Source organism: Monodon monoceros, unplaced genomic scaffold (genome assembly GCF_005190385.1).
Source record: "Monodon monoceros isolate NGI ecotype Baffin Bay Population unplaced genomic scaffold, NGI_Narwhal_1 Super_Scaffold_16, whole genome shotgun sequence".
NCBI classification, from domain to species: domain Eukaryota; kingdom Metazoa; phylum Chordata; class Mammalia; order Artiodactyla; family Monodontidae; genus Monodon; species Monodon monoceros.
Window position 1 is genome coordinate 54,982,323 of NW_021703772.1, and position 15,005 is coordinate 54,997,327.

The following is a 15,005-nucleotide window of genomic DNA, read 5'->3' on the forward strand; positions in this document are numbered from 1 at the left end:
ACGGGCCCAGCCGCTCCGCGGCATGTGGGATCTTCCCGGACCGGGGCACGAACCCGTGTCCCCTGTATTGGCAGGCGGACTCTCAACCACTGTGCCACCAGGGAAGCCCAAAAGTTGATATTTTTGATTGTGTGTAATCTACTGATCAAATGTCCTTCAGAGTCTGAACTTGATTTTATCTGGTCGCTAAGGATGTGGACAAGGTCAGGATGGAGGAAGAGAGGGAAGGAAACTGAAACATTGCTCTTCAATAGTCTCTACATGCACAAATATTTTATAGGCCTAGCAACTGCTGTAGATGATGGAAATAGCTTCCACATACTTATTTCTCTGCAATTTAAATGTAAATATAGCAGACATTAGGTTTAATTTTCATCAAGCTGTTTGGTTATATGTTTGCCTTTTATTATAAACAATACTTAAAGTAACTTTAAGGGAAAAAAAGTAGGGAAGATGAAGGCAAATATGTGATCTTAGGAATATTATTGGGGGAAAAAAGGCAATTGTTGACCATGGGTGACATAAAATAAAACCTAGAGAGAAGGAGAAAAGCATGTTCCATGTTAATATGCATTTATATCACATAACATTCTTTTTCTGAATTAATCTTTTTATGATGCCCTTCTAATCCTGAGTAATATAAGGCTGGACTGTAGGGAGGGATAGCAGGGACCCTGAGAGAGAGGGAGAAAGAAAAACAACCCTCACCCTAAATGTAAAAGACCTCCCACTTCACAGTAAGTGGGAATGAGGCCTGGTGGGGCAGGTCCACAACAGGGCCCGTGTGGAAGGGAACGGTGTCTCTGAGATGGCCCCTGAAATGGCTTTGAAATCCTACAAGTACTCTGTCACCCAAACAACACGGCCCCATACAAGGACAAGCTGTTTCCTTACCGGAGAGGTGGATAATGGACTGGTCGGGGTCATTATGGGTGAGGATAAGATATTCATTATCTCATTTCCACTTCACAACAACACCTCTGTAAGGTGAAGTTTACCTTCTACAGTGAGACTTAGAAAGATCTGGTGCCAGAACCAAAACTTAGATCTTCTACTCCAATTCTTGGTGACTTTTCAACATGTCCTAGGAATATGTTAGCTAGTTAACTTACTAGGAAATGCCACTACTGAGAAGATATTCCTGTCAGAAAGTTTCCAAAGTGAGGGGAATGTGGTTGAAAAAGCTGTGATTTCCAGAAGGTTCCTCTAAATCATTTAAGTGCCTGGTATCACTCTTAATGCTTTGGCAAGTGGGAGAGAATGAACTCCTCCTGGAGCCCAGGGCCGGTGTTGAATAGGAGAGTGTGTCCCTGTGGGCCAAGAGAGGGCCTTAGGCAAAGCTGACCTTGTGACTTTCTCCCTGGAGGAGTTCTTTGATGAGGGCAGAGACATCTGTAGGGACTCCAAGCATGTATTAAGGATGTTGCCAGTGTCAGAGCTGAGTTGGGTTTGCAGGGATGTAGAACTGGGTGACATACCCTGTGTTCTAATTTGCATGAGACATAGAGCTCTGTGAGAAAGAGCTTGAACTCAATTCAGATTTATAATTATAGTTCAGATTTATACAGTCCTGATAGATAAACTTGGTGGTACTGAGAAAAAGCCACATTGCATAGGAGCAAGAAGGCCTCCTGTTTGGAGTTTAAATACTTTTTGACTTAGGAATAGTAGAAAGAAGATAGTGTGAGAAGAGCTGAAATGATAAAACGTAGTTGGTGGAAATGGAGAAGCATTAAGTAGATTTTTTTACATTTAAAAAATAGAGCTAGTGATAAGGTGTTGAGTGTTGTTTTACATTTTATGTTTGTCTAGGTAAGAGCAAAATAAGTACCTCTTTGCTGGTAGAAATGTTTCTAATATTAGATAGGAAAAAAATTTGGAGGAAAATTTGCAAATAAATACAGTAATTAAAATTCTGTATTTTCATAGGCTTTATCACTGAATGAATATATGTCGACTTTGAGAGGCTTAAATCCATCTTAGGATCAATTTAAAGTACATGAAGGAGCTTCTGGGCACTGTGGTAATTTGATATTGTGCCAATTTAGCTAAGTTGGAACTGTGTTTTCCAGAGCTCTCTTCTCTGTATGGCTCCTGGTTAGGGCTGGTCACATGAGAAATCTGCTTGAGATTTGGAAAGCAGCAGTTAAACGGAAGCCATTACGTTTGTAAGCTCCATGTAGGGTCCCAGGTGCAACTCATACCTGTCACTACAGCAGCCTTTGGGTGGTGGGGCAGCAGCTGGGCACTCAGCGCCTCCAACTCCTACCAGATCTTTTTCAGCTTTTCTGAGTCCAAGACCAGGGGTTCAGGGTATGTGCTGCTTTGAGGGGGAAGGCTTAGGTCAGGTCATCCATATAATCAAGGTGTGAAATGGTGAGAAACAGACAACACTGGTACCAGTTTGTCCTCACAGGTTTGTCCTTGCTCTCTGTAGTTTGTTCTCGGCTCTTCTTCCTGACTTCCTGCCCTGCTGACCTACAGGTTCATCACCAGATGCAGAGACAGTAACCTTCCGTAATCTTCACCAGCTCCCCTTTGTGGTCTTAGGAAATTTGATCCTTTAGCTGTCCCTTTCTGAGACATTATTTATTTCCCTAGCTTCTCCCCAAATTATGTAAAGTCTAATCTCTGTAGTAATTCCCTTATTCACATCACTCATAGTGGTCCTGCTTTCCTGGTCAAACCCTAACTGATAAAGGCACCGTATCTGTGCAACATACCTTCTTGTGAATAACAGGACCCTCTAGGGGAATTACTCTCTGAGTGCTCTTCAAGCTAAATTTGGTGTACCTTGACAGAGCAAAGGAAGGAATTATTAACTTTACAGTGACCTAATGTTGTCAAGATATTGAAGTCTGCCAATGTCTCCTAATCTTGAATTAAAGATTCAGTAGAAAAAAGATTCATGTTAATAAGAGAACACATTCTTATTATTATGAAATCTAAAATAAAAAGTAAGTGTCCTTGTTTTATAGCACCATTAATAGGAACCAGGAGACTTCAGTGACCAGGAAATGTTATGCTGTTTGCATACTAACAAAAAGATATCTGAAATGTATTGTAGACAGTTGGATGATTATATAAGATCTACATTTATCACTTTTAGCATAGGCAATTTTAATATATATCTTGATAGGGATCTGGAAGAATAAAGTGTTATTTCATTTAATTAGAGTGAAAACATGAGATCACTTGGCAATTATTTGTGTCTTGGAAGGAAAAGAGAGAACTCATCAGAAAGCAGTGGAACATTGTTAGTTCCTGTGTTCTTAAAATTTTTTACACTAGTAAGTGAAGTACTTCTCAGATGTAAACCTCGTCAGGGGTTCTTGTGGGAAACAACATACCATTTGTTTCTTAAGAAGAGTAACTTTTTGAATTGAACCCTTGTGTCCTACAAGAGGTTGTGTATAATACAGCATGATTTTGAGAATATTTTATTGGCTTATTCTCCCTCATCATCACATTAGAATTTAGAATCAAATTTTCTTTTCTGTATTTTTCACTCAGTGATCATTGTTACCAGCTTGTGAGTTTGAAATCACAATCTCATGGAGTTCTTCATCTTGAATTCCTCATTCCCCACAGAGTTGTGCCTCATTTAAGCACAGAATACTATGGTTGTAGGGCAGCTGAGAGTAGGGAGCCACTGGAGGGGTGAGGTGTTGTACGAAGGAACGAGAGCTGATGACAGGCACTAAGAAGGCAGAGGGAAGGGTGCAGAAAGGGGCGAAATCTATGAAATTCCTCATCTGTAAAATGGGGGTTTGGGGCCAGATCTCTCATTTTCAAATACATTTTATTTACAGAACCATTTGTTTATATGCAGTCCTCCAAAGAAAACTCAGTATTTAAAACAAAAGTACTCTGATTGGGGAAGGGTCAGACACATCCCTACTCCCCCACATCTTATTTCCCTGCCTCCTATGAGTAAAACTACTTTTGAATAAAGTATACAAGCTAGAAAACGTTTGAAAACTGTTGGTTCCCATATTCTCATTTTATAGTTGAGAGAACTGAAGTTCAGAGACTTGTCCAAAATCAAACACTTAGTCAGTGTTAACCTTCAAAACTGAGACTAGAACCTGTGTCCTGATTTCCAAATATCTGATTTTTCAACTTTTTATGTGGGATTCTGGCTAAGTCCATACTCATTTAATTACTGTTGTCAAATCTACATCTTCACACTTAACTTTCCTTTTTAAAACTGCAACAATGATATGGAATCAGAATCTTTGAAATAAAATCTTTCTGTGTTAATCCTGCCAAGAGGTTTATTTTTGGTTCATTTTCCTTTTTTGGAATAGTGTGTGAAAATCATGACTATATAAATGCTGTTTGATAATGAAAATAAGGGTGATGATTTTAAACCATTGTGTGCCTGTCTCTACCACAATAAGAATATGGTCTGCTACAGTAGAAGGTTATTAATAAGTGAGCTTATATAATAAATATTTATTGTGCATCACGGCAGCTGGTCTCCAGAAATGGCGGTCAGTAAACTGGCTTGCAGGTATTCGTGCCTTTTTGTAGTCCCTTCAAACGTTGAATCTGGGCTGACCTTGTTTCATTTTAATGAATAGAACGTGGTAGAAGTGATGGTATGCCAATTCTGGTCTTAAGCCTTAAGAAGCCTGGTAGCTTCCTCTTCTGCGTTTTTGGAAGATCTAAGCCGCCATGTAAGAAGTCTGGCAATCCTGCTGGAAAGACCACATGGAGAAACCTTATGGTGAGTGAGAGGGCCTGAAACTGTCGAGAAAGAGAGAGAAGGAGAGGGAGAGAGATTGATTTAGCTGGGAGAGAGAGTGAGAGAGAGAAATCAATTGATTCAGCTGTTCCAGAGACCCACTGAGCCTGGACTTCAGCCGTCTCTGTGAAGGGGCCACACAGCCTGGGCCATTTAGTCCAGCCAAGCCCCCAGATGACAGCAGCCCAAAGATTGTTTTATGTTTAACAGTCACAGTCCTTTTGAAACACTGTCCTTTTTTTTTTTTGTGGTACGCGGGTCTTTCACTGTTGTGGCCTCTCCTGTTGCGGAGCACAGGCCCCGGATGCGCAGGCTTAGCGGCTATGGCTTATGGGCCCAGCCGCTCCACGGCATGTGGGATCCTCCCGGACCGGGGCACGAACCCGTGTCCCCTGCATTGGCAGGCAGACTCTCAATCACTGCGCCACCAGGGAAGCCCTAAACACTGTCCTTTTAAACACAGTCCTTTTTTAATACAACTGTCTCCAAACATCTTTTTAAATTTTGTTCTTATTGTTGATGGTTCTTTGTGCTTATCAGGGTTTCATGGAGTCATATTCTTTTTCTGAGCCATTTCTCAGCCCCAAGACTGTCTTATTTGGCCTTTGTTGCACAGAGTATTTTCAAATTTTATCTGAAGTTGAAATGAAAAACAGTTGTAGCTTTCAAGGTGGCAACGCCTAGGATTTCTGGGTTCTCTATTTTCCCTTGCATCATGCTTGTAGATAGGCCTGTTCTTTTCATGAGCTCACCTTTTTTGTAGAATCTTGTTAAATACAGCTAGGAATGACCAGAGTACACAAGTAACATTTTGTTTTGCATTCTCTTCACCCAAAGCCATAAATTTATTAGGTTTATTACCTGCTGTTTAAGTTATTGCAGGTGAAAATTTCACCAAATATTTGATCCTTGCATAACACGGGTCACCATTTTTCTAGCTCCGAATAATAGTTTCCGTGCCACCTGCTATCTGGTGCAGAAGATAGGGCCACATAGCAGCACCCCACTTCTAGGTACCAATTTCTGTATTAATCAACTTTGCTCCAGTAACAATATCTTAGGGGCTTGCAACAACAAAACATTTATTTCTCATTCACATGGCTTGTATCCTGTAGTCAACTGTGGCCCTACTCCAAGTGTCTTCTCACTCTGGATCATGTTAAAGGAGAAGTACCTCTATGAGACAGTCCCATTTCCCATTCTTATGGAAGAGGAAAAGATCAAGAGCCCTGGAAGAAGCTCCTGATGCTTCATAAAGCTTCTGTTTAGGTGTGGCATACATCGAGTGACCAAAACAGGGTAAGTGGCCTAGCCCAGTACCAGTGAGGTGAGGGGGTATGCTCCCTCTGCAGGAGGAATGGCAAGCCATATAACAGTAGTAGGTCATCCCTTCAGAAGGAAGAGGGTAGTGAATAATGCAAGCAAAATACCATCTACCATAAACATGTGTATGTATTTCTTTTGCTCATATTTTCACTTCAGACAGTTACTCTGTTGGACCCAGCCTTTTTGCTCTTTGATTTACCTGTTACCCTGATCAGTCATGCTATATATAGGTGTTAACTTTGCTCTTTTTTTAAAGTTAATTTTTAAATTTTATTTTTTTAAATTGGGGTTGACATATAGCATTATATTAATTTCAGCTGTACAACATAATGATTCAAATTTTTATATACTGCAGAATGATTACCACAGCAAGTCTAGTTAACATCCATCACCATACATAGTTACAAAACTTTTATTTCTCCTTGATGAGAACTTTTAAGACATACACTCCTTAACAACTTTCAAATATGCAGTACAGTATCGTTAAATATAGTCAGTCACCATGCTGCATATTATATTCTCATGATTTATTTATTTTATGACTGGAAGTTTGTACCTTTTGACCACCTTCATCCATTTTGCCTATCCCCCACCCCCACCTCTGGCAACCACCAATCTTTTCTCTGTATCTGTGAGCTTGCTGTTTTTGGTTTTTAGATCCCACATATAAGTTAGATCATTTGGTATTTGTCTCTCTCTGTTGGACTTATTTCACTTAGCATAATGCCCTCAAGGTCCATCCATGTTGTCACAAATGGCAAGATTTCATCCTTTTTTACATCTGAATAATATTCCATTGTGTATATATACCACGTCTTCTTTATTCATTCATTCATTGATGGACACTTAGGTTGTTTCTACATCTTGGCTGTGGTAAATAATGCTGCAGTAAACATATGGGTACAGATATCTTTTTGAGTTAGTGGTTTTTTCCTTTGGATAAATATGCAGAAGTGGAATTGCTATGCCATGTGGTAATTCTATTTTTAATTTTTTGAGGAACCTCTATACTGTTTTCAATAGTGGCTGCACCAAATTGCATTCCCACCAACAGTACACAGGGTTCCCTTTTCTCTGTATCCTCACCAACACTTGTTATTTCTTGTCTTTTTGATAATAGCCATTCTAGCAGGTATGAGTTAATAATCTCATTATGGTGTTGAGTTGCATTGCCTTCATGATTAGTGATGATGAGCACCTTTTCATGTATCTGTTGGCCAGCTGTATGTCTTCTTTGGAAAAATGTCTGAATGTTCTTGAATGTTCCTCTGCCCATTTTTTAATTGTTGCATTGTATGAGTTCTTCATATATTTTGGATATTAACCCCTTATCAGGTAGATGATTTGGAGATATTTTCTTTCATTCTGTAGATTGCGTTTCCATTTTGTTGATGATTTCCTTTGCTGTCAACTGCTGCATTCTTGTTTCTCAATTCTCTACTTGCTTGCAGCTGCCTACTCCCATTTCAGACTTGCTCATATCTGCATTCTGGATTGTGAAACCATCAGCTTTGCTCTAACTATCCCTGCTCTCCTACTACTTCTCCAATTCTGATATGTGAGGAAAAAAACCAAAGCCTTTGAAAATTCCAACTTTAGATTAACTATACACTAATGATCAAATTATTGTGCAGTTTTACTTGAAGCATGAAAAATTAGCTACCTTTGGTAGCTAGGACTAGAAGATTCTATTCTACTATTATATCTGAGAACTTTGGTAAACTACTCAATATAATTTATCATTGGAAGTTAAATTCTGATTTAGAAGAGACAGTCACTTCTCTTATAATTCTGGATAGGATAAACATGGTCTTCTTGGAGAGTTAATTTTACTTGATAAAAACCTTTTTTGGATTTTTATTCTTTTGAAAGGTTTTATTCTGATGTGGAAGAATGTCTTTAATACACTGTTGAGTAAAGAAAGTAAATTTCTTGGGGCTTCCCTGGTGGCGCAGTGGTTGAGAGTCCACCTGCCGGTGCGGGGGACACGGGTTTGTGCCCCGGTCCGGGAAGATCCCACATGCCGTGGAGTGGCTGGGCCCGTGAGCCATGGCCTCTGAGCCTGCGTGTCCGGAGCCTGTGCTCTGCAACGGGAGAGGCCACAACAGTGAGAGGCCCGTGTACTGCAAAAAAAAAAAAAAAAAAAAAAAGAAAGTAAATTTCTGATCAACGTTACAGAACGGTTCAATTTATATATGGTTTTTTTCTGTGCACATACAAAAATATGTATATATAAAGGTATCTATATATCTATTTGTCTATTGATACATACTATACTGATAAGTGTGTTTCTAGGGAACAGGGATGGAAGACTTTTATTTTTCCTTTATATAATCTTGTTATATTTAAATTTTTACAAGTATATATTATCCTGTCAATAAAAAGAAAAAAAGAAAGCACAAAAGTCACTAAAATTTTGTTGCCGATGTAAAAGTAAAATCTGTGAATTCTTTTTGTGTGTCAGTAAATCTCATTTTATGAAAATTTAGAAAGAAGAACATTTCCATGCATAGTGAGTTATTGGGAAGCTTACTTTGCGTGTATTTTGGGAATGTGGAGTTAGTTGTACCGCCTGCCGGAAGGCATGGTGGCTACTGTAGCAGGGAGCAGTAATGCTGACATGTCCTGAGAGGGCTGGTTGTATTGATCTGCAAGACTCCCCTGAACATGTGCAAAACCAGGACAGCCAGTTCTTTTGAAAAGCAAGTGCGTCGTCTTTCTAAGCAGTGTTTTTTATTTGTTTGTTGTTTATGTTTTTTGGCTTCTCACATTGGTTCAATTTCCTGCCGCGATTGTGCTCTTTCACATATTTAGTTCTGTTAAATTCTATCTTTCTCTACTGTGATTTTTTTTAAGTTACCCCCAACTAGCAGAAATTATGGTTTTAAAAATAATTATTCATGTCAGCATTTATGTTCCTTAAAAATAGTGTGTTTAAAATTGTATTTCCTTAAGGAATATGGATTGGTGGTTAAAATAGTGATAGCAATAACAATAATAGAATAGCTAACATTTACTGAGAGCTTACTATTTGCCAAATACTGTTCTAAGTGCTATACATGTATGAACTCATTTCATCCTCCAGACAATCCTGTTAGGGAAATGATTCACATTTTATAGACGTAGAACCTGAAGCATAGAGAAGTTAAGTAAGTTGCCCTACTACACCTAGCTTGAAACTAATGAAAATATGTTAAATAGAAATTCTGACCAACCTAAAATCATTAAGGGCAGTGACAGAGATTGCCCTGTGCTCCCCACAATGGCCTTCGCTGTGACCATGATTATGATAGATAGCAGCATTCCCACTTCACTAGGGAATCTGCTAAAGGAGAAAAGCCAGCCTACAAAGTACATATTTAAGACACAAGTCTGCAATTTCAGAAAAAAAGACCGGGTTAGAAGCAATACAATGAAGTCACTACCACAGACAAACAAACAAACAAACAAAAAATGCTTTAAACTCCCTCCAATGTCATTGTCAGAATATCTTTGGAGGGTAAAGTTCATTTAATAGGGAAAATTTGGAGAAGCCCAATCGAACAGATGGATGAAAGAGTGCAAGAAAAGGCAGCCAGGCTGAAAATGACAAATTTTACTTTGCTCGAAAGAGTATTTGGATGAGAAACTGAAATTAACCACATTCTTTATCTTATTATTGTATTATGGCATGAATTTAATAATTTGGCCAAATTTTTTGTTTTTTTCTTTACTATATTTATTATGTTGATATCTGGTAAGACATTTAAATTGTTCTATTTCTAGGTGGTAAAGAAATTTCCTACACTTACAAGAGTCTCATTAAGAAGCAGGTTTTGTGCTGAAAAAAAAAAAAATACACAGTGAGAAAATCTTTCAGAGGCTAAATTTCGGGGGAAATATCCAGCATCAGGTTCTATCTTGGATTGACTGTTTGCATAATGCGCAAGGCTACACTCATTATCTGTTCTTACAGCACATAACAATGATGTGATTAGAGTTTCTGGAACGGTAACTAATTATGTTAGCTGCTATTTCACATTATATCCTATATTAGGAAGATTATTTTGGCAAGAGATTCATAGTTTCTCAAAGTTCAAATTGTTTTAATTTTGATATATTTATTTGGGGGAAGGTAAATTCTAACATTAAAACATTATAAATGTTTTATGGAGAGCATGTGGTATGTTGTCAAAAATGTTTATTTGAAACTTATAGATTGGCCTTGTTCTCATTTATCATAATCACTCGAAAGATAAAAAATAATTAAGAGTTGACATGTTTGCTTTTTGATATTAGTTGCTGTTAAAGTTACTCTTGGGAGTAATATTTCATCTTTGAATCAAACTGTAAATAACAGATGAGACAAATGGAGACTGTCTTTTAAGTGATAAGGCATCCTTATTCTATTCTTACAGTGTTTTTCCTATAATACATGTAAAGCAGTAACTGGAATGATTAATTACTTTTGATTTAGTGAATGAAGGCATGGCAATTAAGCAGAAAGGCCTCAGTATTTAATATTTATTATCCTTCTTCTTATGTGTTAATTCCCTAAATGAAAACTGAACCATCTATAGTTGAATTTTCCTCCAATTTTTTCCTCCTTTTGTTCTGGTATTAGTGGGCCTACACTTTCAATATTAATACTAATTATGGATTATTATTAGATATAAACAATATCATATGGCATTTAAGAATACGTCTGATTTCTTTTTATAGATTTCCTTGTCTGTCCTACTCCATCAATGGTAGCTTGTATTGTCAGCTGTAGTTTAATGTAAATATCTCCCTAGCTAGACTATAAATAATGTTCTTTGAGGAAAGGGATAATCCTTTGACTATTTTATATTCTCAGCGTCTAACTCAACATTTGATTGTTTAAGATAGTTTTAGAAAAGTTACCTTTATAAAGATTCAAGGAATTTTAAAAATATTAAATTTGTGTGTATTCTACTAAGTTTGAGTCTCCAAATGTAGAGAAAATATTTTGAGACTGTTAAAAGCCAATGAATTAATTTTATCAGCATATCATTCTTCAGCAAGATACTTTGATTATTGCTGATTTTTCTTCTGAGATAAAATACTCTATTGATTTTAAGAAGAAGAAAACAGAATATGTAAAACATTTATGGCATGATATGGAAACATTTTTCTGTATCTTCATGGGTCATTATTGTTCACCTAGATATCTTTTAAAAATTTTAAATTTACCTTCTAGGTACTTACTTTTCTTTAATACAATTATGAATGCGGGTGGGCTTGTTGCTCAGAGTGGTTTCAATTTTTTAATTGAAAAAAGAAGAGATAAATAAAAGAATAATAAAATGTCCTTTGATGTAAAATTTTTTAAAATGGAGAATTAAATGCATCATATTGGGTTAAATAAATACCAAGTATTAAATAATTTATAGCAGATATCTGACCAAAATATATGGAAGCAGGAGGACAGATCACACAGGAGGATAGAACACTGCTTCTTATTATGGAAACAGGTAAAACTTCATGTAGGATGTGACATTTCAAATGGGTCTAAGTGGAACAGAGAAGTTAGAGAGGCAGGACAGGGGAGAAGGGCTTTTCAGGAGGAAGCCAAGAAGAGAGAAGGTATCTGCATGCTTGGAGACTGTGTGGTAGGGAGTAGCAGAAGATGAGAACAGAGATGGAAGATAGAGATACAATGATGAAGGATCTAATATTTGTTTCCCAGGGTTGTTATAACAAATTACCCCAAACTTGGTGGTTTAAAGCAGTAGAAATTATTCTCTGACAGTGCTGAAAGCCGGAACTCCAAAATCAAGGTGTTGGGAAAGGTTTATTTATTTATTTATTTTTCTGGAGGCTCTGAGGGAGAATCCATCTCTCACGTCTCTTCTAGCTTGTGGTGGCTGCCAGCAATCCTTGATGTTCCTTGGCCTGTAGATGTATCACTCCAATCTCTGCTTCTGTCTTCACATTGCCTCCTCTTCTATGTATCTCTGTTTTCTGTTCTGTATCTTATAAGGAAAACTGCCACTGGATTTAGGCCTAAGTTCAGGATGCTCTTATCTTGAGGTCCTTAACTTAATTACATCTGTAAAGACCCTCTTTCTAAATAAGGTCACGTTCACAGGTTCTGGGAGGACATGTCTTTTGGAAGGCTGCCATTCAACCCACCACATGTCTTTGACAAGGACTTATGTCTATAAATAAAGAGTTTATTTAAAAATAAAGTTTATAAGTAAGGCTGTGCCATTATTACACTTGTTATGTGGAAGACAGTACTGTTCAGTAGAGAACTGGACAGTTAATGAAGGCTTGAATTAAGGCACGTGGGTTTGGAGGAGAGAATCTGGTTTCAAAGAGAAATTTCTAAAGTAAAATATATAGAATTGAATGACCTAAGGTGTGGAGGAGTGAGAGTGATGTTGGAGATGATAAATTTGAAGTGTCTGTGAGATATTTAGGAGCAAATTTCTCGTAGCAATTGTAAATGTGGGTTGGGGATTCAGGGGAGAGCTTGTGTGGTTGACTGTCAAATTGGTGGCTCCCAGTGAACCACAGCTGTAAGGATTCACATCCTTGTCCTTCCTCTGTATTTAGCTTGGCTATATGATTGGCTTTGGCCAGTGGGATATTAAGTATGATGCAAGCTTGGTAAGCTCTTGCACATTGGGCTTATCTTCTTGAAACACTCCCCCTTGGAACCCAGATGCCACACTGTAAGGAAGGACAGGTTGTCCTTCTGGAGAGAGAAGCCATATGAAGAAGAACTGGAGGATGAGACAGTGAGAAAACTGGAGGCTTCTGTGGCAAGAGGCCTCCTGGAGGAGAAATGAGTAACCCCAGCACTGAGGTCCTGGATGGTCCAGTGCATTCCAGCGGCCAGCTAAATGCAGCCATAGAAGCGATTCCTGCTAATACCAAGTGGCACAGAAGAACCACTGGTCAACCCACACAACTGTGATAAGCAAAAAACCAACCAAACAAAAAACACCCCTTAGTTTTAAGCAACTAAATTTTGAGGTGGTTTGTTATGCATGTGTTATGGACTAAATGTTTGTGTCCCTGCAAAATTCATATGTTTAAGCCCTCACCTCTGATGTGATGGTACTTGGAAATGGGGCCTTTGGGAGGTAGTTAAGGTTAGGTGAGGTCTTGAGGGTGAGGCCCTGGTTTGAAGAGATTAGTGCCTTAATAAGAAGGGACACCAGAGAGCTTTCTCTCTCTCTCTGCCATGTGAGGACACAGTGAGAAGGCAGCCATCTGCAAGCCAAGAAGAGAGCTCTCACTAGAACACAGCCATGCTAGTACCTGACATGACCTCAGCCTTTCGGCCTCCAGAACTGTGGGAAATAAATTTCTGTTGTTTAAGACACCTAGTCTATGGTATTTCATTATGGCAGCCCAGTTAAATAAGATAGCATCTGTTGGTAGAAAACGGAATCACCTTGGAACATGATATATGGATTGGGGAGTATAAAAACAGGAGATGCAGTCATGGGAATGGACCTTAAATGAGTAATTGCAACAATTAAGGAAGGCCACAGGAGGTAGAAAAACTAGTGAGATAAACTGAGAAATGATGGTTACTCATTGTTTTGAGAGAATGTAATTAAAATCCATTCAAGTAATACAGAATCAGGAAATGGTGCTGTTGAGAAAAAGTTTCACGAACAGAGCACTATCATAAAACTAGGATGAGGATTAAAATGGACATTATATTTGACAGTTGGGAGGCCATTGAATGACACTGGTGAATAAACACTGAATCTTAGGGCTGCAGATGATCTTAGAGCAGCACTCCCAAATAGAACTTTCTAAGATATACACAGTCCAGTATGGTAGCCATTAGCCACACATGGCTATTGGGCACTTGAAGTGTGAGTAGTTTCCCAAAGAACTGAATTTATAATTTTATTTAATTTTAATTAATTAACATTTAAATTTAGTTAGCCACATGTGGCTAGTGGATACCATATGGGATAGCACAGTATTGGGAGCACTAAATCTAAGGAAGCTGAGGTCCTTGTAAGTTAAATATGAGAGCTATATTTTGTTCAAAGATAATTTGGGGAGAAATTGCTAAAAATGGTAATAGTGAGGGGAGGGAAAAAAGACAATTGAAATGGAGTAAAAAAGAAAATTTAACATTAAAATATTTTAAACAAAAAGTATACCATTGTAATTTGTTGTACATGACTATTGCTAAGAGTATAAGAGCTATTGAGGGCAACCTGTTAATTTGATTAGTGATACTAGGAATTAAGTCAGTTATACTTTGTAACACAGCTATACTTGTCCAGGTAGCGTGTAAATGCGTGCTTCAGAATTACATGCACAGTTTCTTCTTCTGCAGTTAAAGAAACAGACTTCAATCCCAAATGCCCAGCTGGACAGTGCTAATCTAATTTATCCCTCCTGGTGTATATTAATCCACACAGTTACTTTATATATTTACCATTCTCTTGTGAGTTACTATGGGTTACAAAATTTCACTGGATTAAGGTGAAATCACTACTGGGATAGGGAGTGACAATTTAAACAGGCACATGTAGAGATTCTGCAAAATAGAATGGGAAAAAACAGTGCTTACAAAATTTAAAACCAGGTAAGATACCTGTAGTGGTTAATTTTATGTGATAAATTGAGTAGGCCATAGAGTACCCAGATTAAACATTGTTTCTGGGTGTGTCTGTGAGAATATTTCTGGATGAGACTAACATTTGAATTGGTGGACTCAGCTCTTCCCATTGTGGGTGGGCATCATCCAGTCCATTGAAGGCCTGAATAGAACAAAAGGTGGAGGAAGAAGGAATTCACCCTTTTTCCCCTGCTTAACTGCTTGAGCTGGGACACCTCATCTCATCTTCTCCTGCCCTTGGACTGGGATGTACATCATTTGCTCCTCTTGCTCTCGGGCCTTCAAACTCAGACTGAATTACGCTACTGGCTTTCCTGGATTTCCATC